The following is a 13,321-nucleotide window of genomic DNA, read 5'->3' as shown; positions in this document are numbered from 1 at the left end:
AATATGCCCTAGAGGCAATAATAAAGTATTATATATTTCCTTATATCATGATAAATGTTTATTATTCATGCTAGAATTGTATTAACCGGAAACATAATACATGTGTGAATACATAGACAAACAGAGTGTCACTAGTATGCCTCTACTTGACTAGCTCGTTAATCAAAGATGGTTATGTTTCCTAGCCATAGACATGAGTTGTCATTTGATTAACGGGATCACCTCATTAGGAGAATGACGTGATTGACTTGACCCATTCCGTTAGCTTAGCACCCGATCGTTTAGTATGTTGCTATTGCTTTCTTCATGACTTATACATGTTCCTATGACTATGAGATTATGCAACTCCCGTTTACCGGAGGAACACTTTGTGTGCTACCAAACGTCACAACGTAAATGGGTGATTATAAAGCTGCTCTACAGGTGTCTCCAAAGGTACTTGTTGGGTTGGCATATTTCGAGATTAGGATTTGTCACTCCGATTGTCGGAGAGGTATCTCTGGGCCCACTCGATAATGCACATCACTATAAGCCTTGCAAGCATTGTGACTAATGAGTTAGTTGCGGGATGATGTATTACGGAACGAGTAAAGAGGCTTGCCGGTAACGAGATTGAACTAGGTATCGAGATACCGACGATCGAATCTCGGGCAAGTAACATACCGATGACAAAGGGAACAACGTATGTTGTTATGCGGTCTGACCGATAAAGATCTTCGTAGAATATGTGGGAGCCAATATGGGCATCCAGGTCCCGCTATTGGTTATTGACCGGAGAGGTGTCTCGGTCATGTCTACATAGTTCTCGAACCCAAAGGGTCCGCACGCTTAAAGTTACAATGACAGTTATATTATGAGTTTATGTATGTTGATGTACCGAAGGAGTTCGGAGTCCCGGATGAGATCGGGGACATGACGAGGAGTCTCGAAATGGCCGAGACGTAAAGATCGATATATTGGACGACTATATTCGGACTTCGGAAAGGTTCCGAGTGATTCGGGTATTTTTCGGAGTATCGGAGAGTTACGGGAATACGTATTGGGCCTTATTGGGCCATACGGGAAAGAAGGAAAAGGGCCTCAAGGGTGGCCGCACCCCTCCCCTTGGTCTGGTCCGAATTGGACTAGGGAAGGGGGGCGCCCCCTTCCTTCCTTCTCTTTTTCCCTTCCTCTTTTCCTATTCCATATGGGAGGTGGAATCCTACTAGGACTAGGGAGTCCTAGTAGGACTCCACACTTGGTGCGCCCCCTCCTAGGGCCGGCCTCCTCCTCCCTTGCTCCTTTATATACGGGGGCAGGGGGCACCCCATGGACACACTTGATATACGATATTTTAGCCGTGTGCGGTGCCCCCTCCACCATATTACACCTCGATAATACCGTTGCGGAGCTTAGGCGAAGTCCTGCGTCGGTGGAACATCATCATCGTCACCACGCCGTCGTGCTGAAGAAACTCTCCCTCAACACTCGGCTGGATCGGAGTTCGAGGGACGTCATCGAGCTGAACGTGTGTAGAACTTGGAGGTGCCGTACGTTCGGTACTTGATCGGTCGGATCGTGAAGACGTACGACTACATCAACCGCGTTGTGATAACGCTTCCGCTGTCGGTCTACGAGGGTACGTGGACAACACTCTCCCCTCTCGTTGCTATGCATCACCATGATCTTGCGTGTGCGTAGGAATTTTTTTGAAATTACTACGTTCCCCAACAGTGGCATCCGAGCCAGGTTTTATGCGTAGATGTCATATGCACGAGTAGAACACAAGTGAGTTGTGGGCGATATAAGTCATACTGCTTACCTGGATGTCATACTTTGGTTCGGCGGTATTGTGAGAGAAGCGGCCCGGACCGACATTACGCGTACGCTTACGCGAGACTGGTTTCACCGTTCGGAGCACTCGTTGCTTAAAGGTGACTGGCGGGTGTCTGTCTCTCTCACTTTAGTTGAACCGAGTGTGGCTACGCCCGGTCCTTGCGAAGGTTAAAACAAAACCAACTTGACAAACTATCGTTGTGGTTTTGATGCGTAGGTAAGAACGGTTCTTGCTAAGCCCGTAGCAGCCACGTAAAACATGCAACAACAAAGTAGAGGACGTCTAACTTGTTTTTGCAGGGCATGTTGTGATGTGATATGGTCAAGACATGATGTGATATAATTTGTTGTATGAGACAATCATGTTTTGTAACCAAGTTATCGGCAACTGGCAGGAGCCATATGGTTGTTGCTTTATTGTATGAGATGCAATCGCCATGTAATAGTTTTACTTTATCACTAAGCGGTAGCGATAGTTTGTAAAAGCAATAAGTTGGCGAGACGACAACGATACTACGATGGAGATCAAGGTGTCGAGCCGGTGACGATGGTGGTCATGACGGTGCTTCGGAGATGGAGATCACGAGCACGGTGCTTCGGAGATGGAGATCACAAGCACAAGATGATGATGGCCATATCATATCACTTATATTGATTGCATGTGATGTTAATCCTTTATGCATCTTATCTTGCTTTGATTGACGGTAGCATTATAAGATGATCTCTCACTAAAATTTCAAGATAAAAGTGTTCTCCCTGAGTATGCACCGTTGCAAAAGTTCTTCGTGCTGAGACACCACGTGATGATCGTGTGTGATACGCTCTACGTTCAAATACAACGGGTGCAAAACAGTTGCACACGCGGAATACTCAGGTTAAACTTGACGAGCCTAGCATATGTACAGATATGGCCTCGGAACACGGAGACCGAAAGGTCGAGCGTGAATCATATAGTAGATATGATCAACATAGTGATGTTCACCATTGAAACTACTCCATCTCACGTGATGATCGGACATGGTTTAGTTGATATGGATCACGTGATCACTTAGAGGATTAGAGGGATGTCTATCTAAGTGGGAGTTCTTAAGTAATATGATTAATTGAACTTAAATTTATCATGAACTTAGTCCTGATAGTATTTTTTGCAAATTATGTTGTAGATCAATAGCTCGCGTTGTTGCTTCCCTGTGTTCATTTTTGATATGTTCCTAGAGAAAAATTATGTTGAAAGATGTTAGTAGCAAAGATGCAGATTGGATCCGTGATCTGAGGATTATCCTCATTGGTGCACAGAAGAATTATGTCCTTGATGCACCGCTAGGTGACAGACCTATTGCAGGAGCAGATGTAGATGTTATGAACGTTTGGCTAGCTCAATATGATGACTACTTGATAGTTTAGTGCACCATGCTTAACGGCTTAGAATCGGGACTTCAAAGATGTTTTGAACGTCATGGACCATATGAGATGTTCCAGGAGTTGAAGTTAATATTTCAAGCAAATACCCGAGTTGAGAGATATGAAGTCTCCAACAAGTTCTATAGCTAAAAGATGGAGGAGAATCGCTCAACTAGTGAGCATGTGCTCAGATTGTCTGGGTACTACAATCGCTTGAATCAAGTGGGAGTTTATCTTCCAGATAAAAAAGTGATTGACAGAATTCTCTAGTCACCATCACCAAGTTAGTAGAACTTCGTGATGAACTATAGTATGCAAGGGATGACGAAAGTAATTCCCGAGCTCTTCGTGATGCTGAAATCGACGAAGGTAGAAATCAAGAAAAACATCAAGTGTTGATGGTTGACGAGACCACTAGTTTCAAGAAAAGGGCAAAGGGAAGGAGGGGAACTTCAAGAAGAACGGCAAGCAAGTTGCTGCTCAAGTGAAGAAGCCTAAGTCTGGTCCTAAGCCTGAGACTAAGTGTTTCTACTGCAAAGGGACTGGTCACTGGAAGCGGAACTACCCCAACTATTTGGTGGATAAGAAGGATGGCAAAGTGAACAAAGGTATATTTGATATACAGATTATTGATGTGTACTTTACTAGTGTTTATAGCAACCCCTCGGTAATTGATACTGGTTCAGTTGCTAAGAGTAGTAACTCGAAACGGGAGTTGCAGAATAAACAGAGACTAGTAAAAGTGAACAAAGGTATATTTGATATACAGATTATTGATGTGTACTTTACTAGTGTTTATAGCAACCCCTCGGTAATTGATACTGGTTCAGTTGCTAAAGAGTAGTAACTCAAAAACGGGAGTTGCAGAATAAACAGAGACTAGTAAAAGGCGAGGTGACGATGTGTGTTGGAAGTAGTTCCAAGATTGATATGATCATCATCGCACACTCCCTGTACTTTCGGGATTAGTGTTGAAACTAAATAAGTGTTATTTGGTGTTTGCGTTGAGCTTGAATATGATTTGATCATGTTTATTGCAATACGGTTATTCATTTAAGTTAGAGAACAATTGTTGTTCTGTTTACATGAATAAAACCTTCTATGGTCATACACACCAACGAAAATGGTTTGTTGGATCTCGATCGTAGTGATACACATATTCATAATATTGAAGCCAAAAGATGCAAAGTTAATAATGATAGTGCAACTTATTTGTGGCACTGCCGTTTAGGTCATATTGGTGTAAAGCGCATGAAGAAACTCCATACTGATGGGATTTTGGAATCACTTGATTATGAATCACTTGATGCTTGCGAACCGTGCCTCATGGGCAAGATGACTAAAACGTCGTTCTCCGGAACTATGGAGAGAGCAACAGATTCGTTGGAAATCATACATACAGATGTATGTGGTCCGATGAATATTGAGGCTCGTAGCAGGTATCATTATTTTCTGACCTTCACAGATGATTTGAGCAGATATGGGTATATCTACTTAATGAAACAAGAGTCTGAAACATTTGAAAAGTTCATATAATTTCAGAGTGAAGCAGAAAATCATCGTAACAAGGAAATAAAGTTTCTACGATCTGATCGTGGAGAAGAGTATTTAAGTTACGAGTTTGGCCTTCAGTTAAAACAATGTAAAATAGTTTCACTACTCACGCCACCTGGAACACCACAGCATAATGGTGTGTCCGAACGTCATAACCGTACTTTATTGGATATAGTGCAATCTATGATGTTTCTTACCGATTTACCACTATAGTTTTGGGGTTATGCATTAGAGACAGCTGCATTCACATAAAAAAAGGGACACCATCGAAATCCGTTGAGACGACGCCTTATGAACTGTGGTTTGGCAAGAAACCAAAGTTGTCGTTTCTTAAAGTTTGGGGTTGCGATGCTTATGTGAAAAGGTTTCATCCTGATAAGCTCAAACCCAAATCGGAGAAATGTGTCTTCATGGGATACCCAAAGGAGACAGTTGGGTACACCTTCTATCACAGATCCGAAGGCAAGACATTCGTTGCTAAGAATGGATCCTTTCTAGAGAAGGAGTTTCTCTCGAAAGAAGTGAGTGGGAGGAAAGTAGAACTTGATGAGGTAACTGTACCTGCTCCCTTATTGGATCACAGAAATCTGTTCCTGTGACTTCTACACCAATTAGTGAGGAAGTTAATGATGATGATCATGTAACTTCAGATCAAGTTACTACCAAACCTCGTAGGTAAACCAGAGTAAGATCCGCACCAGAGTGGTATGGTAATCCTGTTCTGGAGGTTATGTTACTAGACCATGACGAACCTACGAACTATGAAGAAGCAATGGTGAGCCCATATTCCGCAAAATGGCTTGAGGCCATGAAATCTGAGATGAGATCCATGTATGAGAACAAAGTGTGGACTTTGGTTGACTTGCCCGATGATCGGCAAGCAATTGAGAATAAATGGATCGTCAAGAGGAAGACGGACACTGATAGTAGTGTTACTATCTACAAAGCTAGAATTGTCGCAAAAAAGGTTTTTCGACAAGTTCAAGGTGTTGACTACGATGAGAGTTTCTCACTCGTATCTATGCTTAAGTCTGTCTGAATCATGTTAGCAATTGCCGCGTTTTATGAAATATGGCAAATGGATAAACAAAACTGCATTCCTTAATGGATTTATTAAAGAATAGTTGTATATGATGCAACCAGAAGGTTTTGTCAATCCTAAAGGTGCTAACAAAATATGCAAGCTCCAGCGATCCATCTATGGACTGGTGCAAGCATCTCGGAGTTGGAATATACACTTTGATAAGTTGATCAAAGGATATAGTTTTATACAGACTTGCGGTGAAGCCTGTATTTACAAGAAAGTGAGTGGGAGCACTACAGCATTTCTGATAAGTATATGTGAATAACATATTGTTGATCGGAAATAATGTAGAATTATTCTGTAAAGCATAAAGGAGTGTTTGAAAGGAGTTTTTCAAAGAAAGACCTCGGTGAAGCTGCTTACATATTGAGCATCAAGATCTATAGAGATAGATCAAGACGCTTGATAAGTTTTTTCAATGAGTACATACCTTAACAAGATTTTGAAGTAGTTCAAAATAGAACAGTCAAAGAAAAGAGTTTCTTGCCTGTGTTACATGGTGTGAAATTGAGTAAGACTCAAAGCCCGACCACGGCAGAAGATAGAAAGAGAATGAAAGTCATTCCCTATGCCTTGGCCATAGGTTCTATAAAGTATGCCATGCTGTGTACCAGATCTATTGTATACCCTACACTGATTTTGGCAAGGGAGTACAATAGTGATCTAGGAGTAGATCACTGGACAGCGGTCAAAATTATCCTTAGTGGAATAAGGATATGTTTCTTGATTATGGAAGTGACAAAAGGTTCGTCATAAAGGGTTACGTCGATGCAAGTTTTGACACTAAATCTAGATGACTGTAAGTCTCGGTCTAGATACATATTGAAAGTGGGAGCAATTAGCTAGAGTAGCTCCGTGCAGAGCATTGTAGACATAGAAATTTGCAAAATACTTACGGATCTGAATATGACAGACCCGTTGACTAAAATTATCTCACAATCAAAACATGATCACACCTTAGTACTCTTTGGGTGTTAATCACATAGCGATGTGAACTAGATTATTGACTCTAGTAAACCCTTTGAGTGTTGGTCACATAGAGATGTGAACTATGGGTGTTAATCACATGGTGATGTGAATTATTGATGTTAAATCACATGGCGATGTGAACTAGATTATTGACTCTAGTGCAAGTGGGAGACTGAAGGAAATATGCCCTAGAGGCAATAATAAAGTATTATATATTTCCTTATATCATGATAAATGTTTATTATTCATGCTAGAATTGTATTAACCGGAAACATAATACATGTGTGAATACATAGACAAACAGAGTGTCACTAGTATGCCTCTACTTGACTAGCTCGTTAATCAAAGATGGTTATGTTTCCTAGCCATAGACATGAGTTGTCATTTGATTAACGGGATCACCTCATTAGGAGAATGACGTGATTGACTTGACCCATTCCGTTAGCTTAGCACCCGATCGTTTAGTATGTTGCTATTGCTTTCTTCATGACTTATACATGTTCCTATGACTATGAGATTATGCAACTCCCGTTTACCGGAGGAACACTTTGTGTGCTACCAAACGTCACAACGTAAATGGGTGATTATAAAGCTGCTCTACAGGTGTCTCCAAAGGTACTTGTTGGGTTGGCATATTTCGAGATTAGGATTTGTCACTCCGATTGTCGGAGAGGTATCTCTGGGCCCACTCGATAATGCACATCACTATAAGCCTTGCAAGCATTGTGACTAATGAGTTAGTTGCGGGATGATGTATTACGGAACGAGTAAAGAGGCTTGCCGGTAACGAGATTGAACTAGGTATCGAGATACCGACGATCGAATCTCGGGCAAGTAACATACCGATGACAAAGGGAACAACGTATGTTGTTATGCGGTCTGACCGATAAAGATCTTCGTAGAATATGTGGGAGCCAATATGGGCATCCAGGTCCCGCTATTGGTTATTGACCGGAGAGGTGTCTCGGTCATGTCTACATAGTTCTCGAACCCAAAGGGTCCGCACGCTTAAAGTTACAATGACAGTTATATTATGAGTTTATGTATGTTGATGTACCGAAGGAGTTCGGAGTCCCGGATGAGATCGGGGACATGACGAGGAGTCTCGAAATGGCCGAGACGTAAAGATCGATATATTGGACGACTATATTCGGACTTCGGAAAGGTTCCGAGTGATTCGGGTATTTTTCGGAGTATCGGAGAGTTACGGGAATACGTATTGGGCCTTATTGGGCCATACGGGAAAGAAGGAAAAGGGCCTCAAGGGTGGCCGCACCCCTCCCCTTGGTCTGGTCCGAATTGGACTAGGGAAGGGGGGCGCCCCCTTCCTTCCTTCTCTTTTTCCCTTCCTCTTTTCCTATTCCATATGGGAGGTGGAATCCTACTAGGACTAGGGAGTCCTAGTAGGACTCCACACTTGGTGCGCCCCCTCCTAGGGCCGGCCTCCTCCTCCCTTGCTCCTTTATATACGGGGGCAGGGGGCACCCCATGGACACACTTGATATACGATATTTTAGCCGTGTGCGGTGCCCCCTCCACCATATTACACCTCGATAATACCGTTGCGGAGCTTAGGCGAAGTCCTGCGTCGGTGGAACATCATCATCGTCACCACGCCGTCGTGCTGACGAAACTCTCCCTCAACACTCGGCTGGATCGGAGTTCGAGGGACGTCATCGAGCTGAACGTGTGTAGAACTTGGAGGTGCCGTACGTTCGGTACTTGATCGGTCGGATCGTGAAGACGTACGACTACATCAACCGCGTTGTGATAACGCTTCCGCTGTCGGTCTACGAGGGTACGTGGACAACACTCTCCCCTCTCGTTGCTATGCATCACCATGATCTTGCGTGTGCATAGGAAATTTTTTGAAATTACTACGTTCCCCAACACTATCTAAAATGGGGACTTGCTTCTTAAGATTTTCATCAAAGATTTGGTTATCTCCAAGCAAATGCCTCAAAGCATAATCACTATTATAAAGAATTTCATCAATCACGGGGTTTTCATGATTCATGCCATAAAAATCAAAGATTCCCTAGCTTCCCGTACTATGTAGTCGAATTCATTCATCAAAACAAGAGTGGCTAACTTTTTAGCTTTAGGATCCTTTATAACGGGCAACTCATAAAACAATCTTTGCAAGTTAGGATGAGTACAAATAAATTTAGTTTCAAGTTTCAGAACAAGTGCCAAAATAGCTTCCGCATAAGATTTAGTCCTTTTAAGTATAGGAATATCATCAAGACTTAATTTTCCGACACAATTGGAAAATTCTTGCATACGTTCTTTTCCAATAAAATTTCCTTGTCCCAAAACAAAAGTTTTGGCATCCAAATTACCCGTACGCTCCATTTTAGGAGTTAGGCCATCATCTGTTTCTGCCATACCAAAGTCACTCATGGTGACAAGTTCAAGCAAATAAAAGATCTGACGAGAAAAAGGCGAACGAAAAAGAGGGCGAATAAAACGGCAAATTTTGTGAAGTGGGGGAGAGTAAAACGAGAGGCAAATGGCGAATACTGTAAATTGTAAGGAGATGAGATTTTTGATAAGGAACCTAGTTATGTTGAAGATCCTCCCCGGCAACGGTGCCAGAAATTCCTTTTGATGTCGCTTGAAGCTACGTCGGTATTTCCCCAAAGACGAAGGGATGATGCAGCACAACGGCCGTAGGCATTTTCCTCAGATATGAAACTAAGGTTATCGAACCAGTAGGAGAACCAAGCAACACAACGTAAACAGCCCTTGCACAGAAATAACAACACCTCGCAACTCGACGTGTTAAAGGGGTTGTCAATCCCTTTCGAGGTACGGCGACTCAAGATAGGCAAAGGACGTGAGGTAAATTGTAGCAGATTGATAGATCGAACGCCAAATAAAATAAATAAGAATAAATTTCAGCAAGGTATTTTGTATTTTTGGTTTAATAGATCTGAAAATAAACGCAAGGAAAAAGTAGATCGCAAGGCAAATATATGAGAAAGAAGACCCGGGGGCCGTAGGTTTCACTAGTGGCTTCTCTCGAGGAAAGTAGCAAACGGTGGGAAAACAATTACTGTTGGGCAATTGATAGAACTTCAAATAATCATGATGATATCCAGGCTATGATCATTATATAGGCATCAGGTCCAAGATTAGTAGACCGACTCCTGCCTGCATCTACTACTATTACTCCACACATCGACCGCAATCCAGCATGCATCTAGTGTATTAAGTTCATGGAAAAACGGAGTAATGCAATAAGAACGATGACATGATGTAGACGAGATCCGTTTATCTATTGCGGCAGATATAGATCCCATCTTTTTATCCTTAGTAGCAACGATACATACGTGTTGGTTCCTTTTCTGTCACTGGGATCAAGCACCGTAAGATCGAACCCACTACCGGGCACCTCTTCCCATTGGAAGATAAATAGATCAAGTTGGCCAAACAAAACCCAAATATCGGAGAAGAAATACGAGGCTATAAGCAATCATGCATATAAGAGATCAAAGAAGACTCAAATAACTTTCATGGATAAAAACATAGATCTGATCATAAACTCAAAGTTCATCGGATCCCAACAAACACACCGCAAAAAGACTTACATCATATGGATCTCCAAGAGACCATTGTATTGAGAATCAAGAGAGAGAGAGAGAGAGAGAGGAAGCTATCTAGCTACTAACTATGGACCCGTAGGTCTACAAACAACTACTCACGCATCATCGGAGAGGCACCAATGAAAGTGGTGAACCCCTCCGTGATGGTGTCTAGATTGGATCTGGTGGTTCTGGACTCTGCGGCGGCTGGATGAATATTTCGTCGACTCCCCTAGGGTTTCTAGAATAGTGTGATATTTATAGAGCAAAGAGGCGGTCCGGGAGCACCCGAGGTGGGCACAACCCACCAGGGCGCGCCTGGGCCTCCTGGCGCACCCTGGTGGGTTGTCCCCTCCTCAGAAGTCCCCCTAGGTGCAACCAGGGCCCAACTTCTTCCTTTTGGTCTATAAAAAATCATCGTGAAGTTACATGGCATTTGGACTCCGTCTGATATTAATTTCCTGCGATGTAAAAAACATGCAGAAAACAGCAACTGGCACTTGGCACTACGTCAATAGGTTTGTACCAAAAAATGATATAAAATGACTATAAAATCATTATAAAACATCCAAGATTGATAATATAACAGCATGGAACAATCAAAAATTATAGATTCGTTGGAGACGTGTCAGTATATTAAAGCCCATTAAACATCCAAAACAGATAATATAGTAGCATGGAACAATCGAAAATTATAGATACATTGGAAAAGTATCATTCATCATCTGTATTCATCCTGTATATTCTTCAATTGGAGAGCATGGATGACTGGCGTATTTTTCGGATTTATCGGCCTATATTTTGTTTTCAGGAGCGTAATATAATTCCTCACTACATGTATTTCCAAATTTTCTCGTGCAAAATAAACAAGCTAAATGCTGGCCATGAAGAAACCATGATTCTTGAGGTTGCACATCAAAAAAACACATAGATAATGGAAACCAAATATCCCAAACTCACATAGAAAATGCAAACCAAATATCCCAAACTCATACTATTACAAGGGAGTGGACCACCAAATACATGTGTCATACATTATGAGGAAGTCACTGACCAACTGACAGAATTGAGTATATTTTAGAGACAAGGTCACATGGTACTGGACATAGACAACAATGCACACGCCAACATCAGGTTGATCGTCGACATACTTGCTGTCCGACCATGCGCACAATGTTGTAACTATCATAATTCTTCTTTGAGATTCTACACAGAAGGATATAATTAATGCCATGAAATATATTTGGACACATGCAAACATTAAATTACGACATATATATTAGGTACCTCTAACAATTTGGGGCGCGTACGTCGATTGTGACCATCTGCCTCATGACAATAGCCACATCTACCCTGTGATCTTGTCTTCTTCATCTTTGCCTGTAGCCTTTTCTTCGGAGCACCTCGGCCTGGCACATGCACGGGATTCAGAACCTTATCGAAACCTTCACCATCAAGGTTAGCCGATTATGGGATCAACGGGTCAAACCTAATGATGTTACCCTGAGCATTAGTTGATCTCTTGCTATCAGCTTGTTCAATTGTTGATCCCTTGCAAACATCTTGTCCTTCCAAAACTTTTTTAGATGCTGAAACACCTCATCAGAGTGGCATGCCTTGAAACATGTTGCGTGACTTAAATTCCTTAACTTACGATACCTTTGCAGGGTTGCAGAGTATTCATACATCTCGCTCTTTTTGGTCGGTGCTATTGCTGAAGGAAATATGCCCTAGAGGCAATAATAAAGTTATTATTTATTTCCTTATTTCATGATAAATGTTTATTATTCATGCTAGAATTGTATTAACCGGAAACATAATACATGTGTGAATACATAGACAAACATAGTGTCACTAGTATGCCTCTACTTGACTAGCTCGTTAATCGAAGATGGTTGAGTTTCCTAGCCATGGACATGAGCTGTCATTTGATTAACCGGATCACATCATTAGGAGAATGATGTGATTGACTTGACCCATTCCGTTAGCTTAGCACTTGATCGTTTAGTATGTTGCTATTGCTTTCTTCATGACTTATACATGTTCCTATGACTATGAGATTATGCAACTCCCGTTTACCGGAGGAACTGTAGCGACCCGACCCGAATGGATCAAGTCTCTGTGCTTAAGTGTCATCCCTGGATCGGTATGCTGACACACACAGTACTCGAGGATTTATAACAGAGGTAAATCACATGTATAAAGTAACGTAAATACTATTACCTCAATCCAAATAGCGGAAGTAACAAGGTTGTGGATTCCCATCAACACCAACGGCAAAGTTGAGTGTAGAAATCGTAACCTAACGTATCACTTACTCGTCGTAAGAATCCTGCAACATGAAACGTTGCAGCCCAAAAACGGGTCAGTACATTGAATGTACTGGCAAATTCACACCAGAGGATAATGATGAATAATAACTATCACTACATGCATATATGGCTGGTGGAAAAGCTCTATGGTTATAATGTTTTTGCGAAAAGCCAATTTTTCCCTACAGCAAAGAATAGATTTTATTTAACTATCATGGTGGTTGTTAAACATTGAGAAGGTACCTCCAACTCAATCCCAATTAAGAACGTGATTAACCCAATCAAATTAAATTAAGTAACATGATGATGAGATTCACATGATAATCCAAGTACTAGATACTCAAGATGTCCATAACCGGGGACACGGCTAATCATGATTAGATTGTACACTCTACAGAGGTTTGTGCACTTTTCCCACAAGACTCGATCTCCTCCGTTGGATTTCTCGCACTGCATGGTGTTTGAGAAACGGATGACCGAGACACAGTCTTTCAGAAGCATTAACTCTAACCCTGGGTAGACAGTACCAACCTACACCCCCTACATCTGCTAGCCTACCACTGGAAGAGGTCATGCAACTTACTCAACTATGCTAGAGC

This window comes from Aegilops tauschii, chromosome 6 (genome assembly GCF_002575655.3).
Source record: "Aegilops tauschii subsp. strangulata cultivar AL8/78 chromosome 6, Aet v6.0, whole genome shotgun sequence".
NCBI lineage: Eukaryota > Viridiplantae > Streptophyta > Magnoliopsida > Poales > Poaceae > Aegilops > Aegilops tauschii.
The sequence above is the reverse complement of the archived record's forward strand: the minus strand, read 5'-3'. Positions refer to the sequence as shown.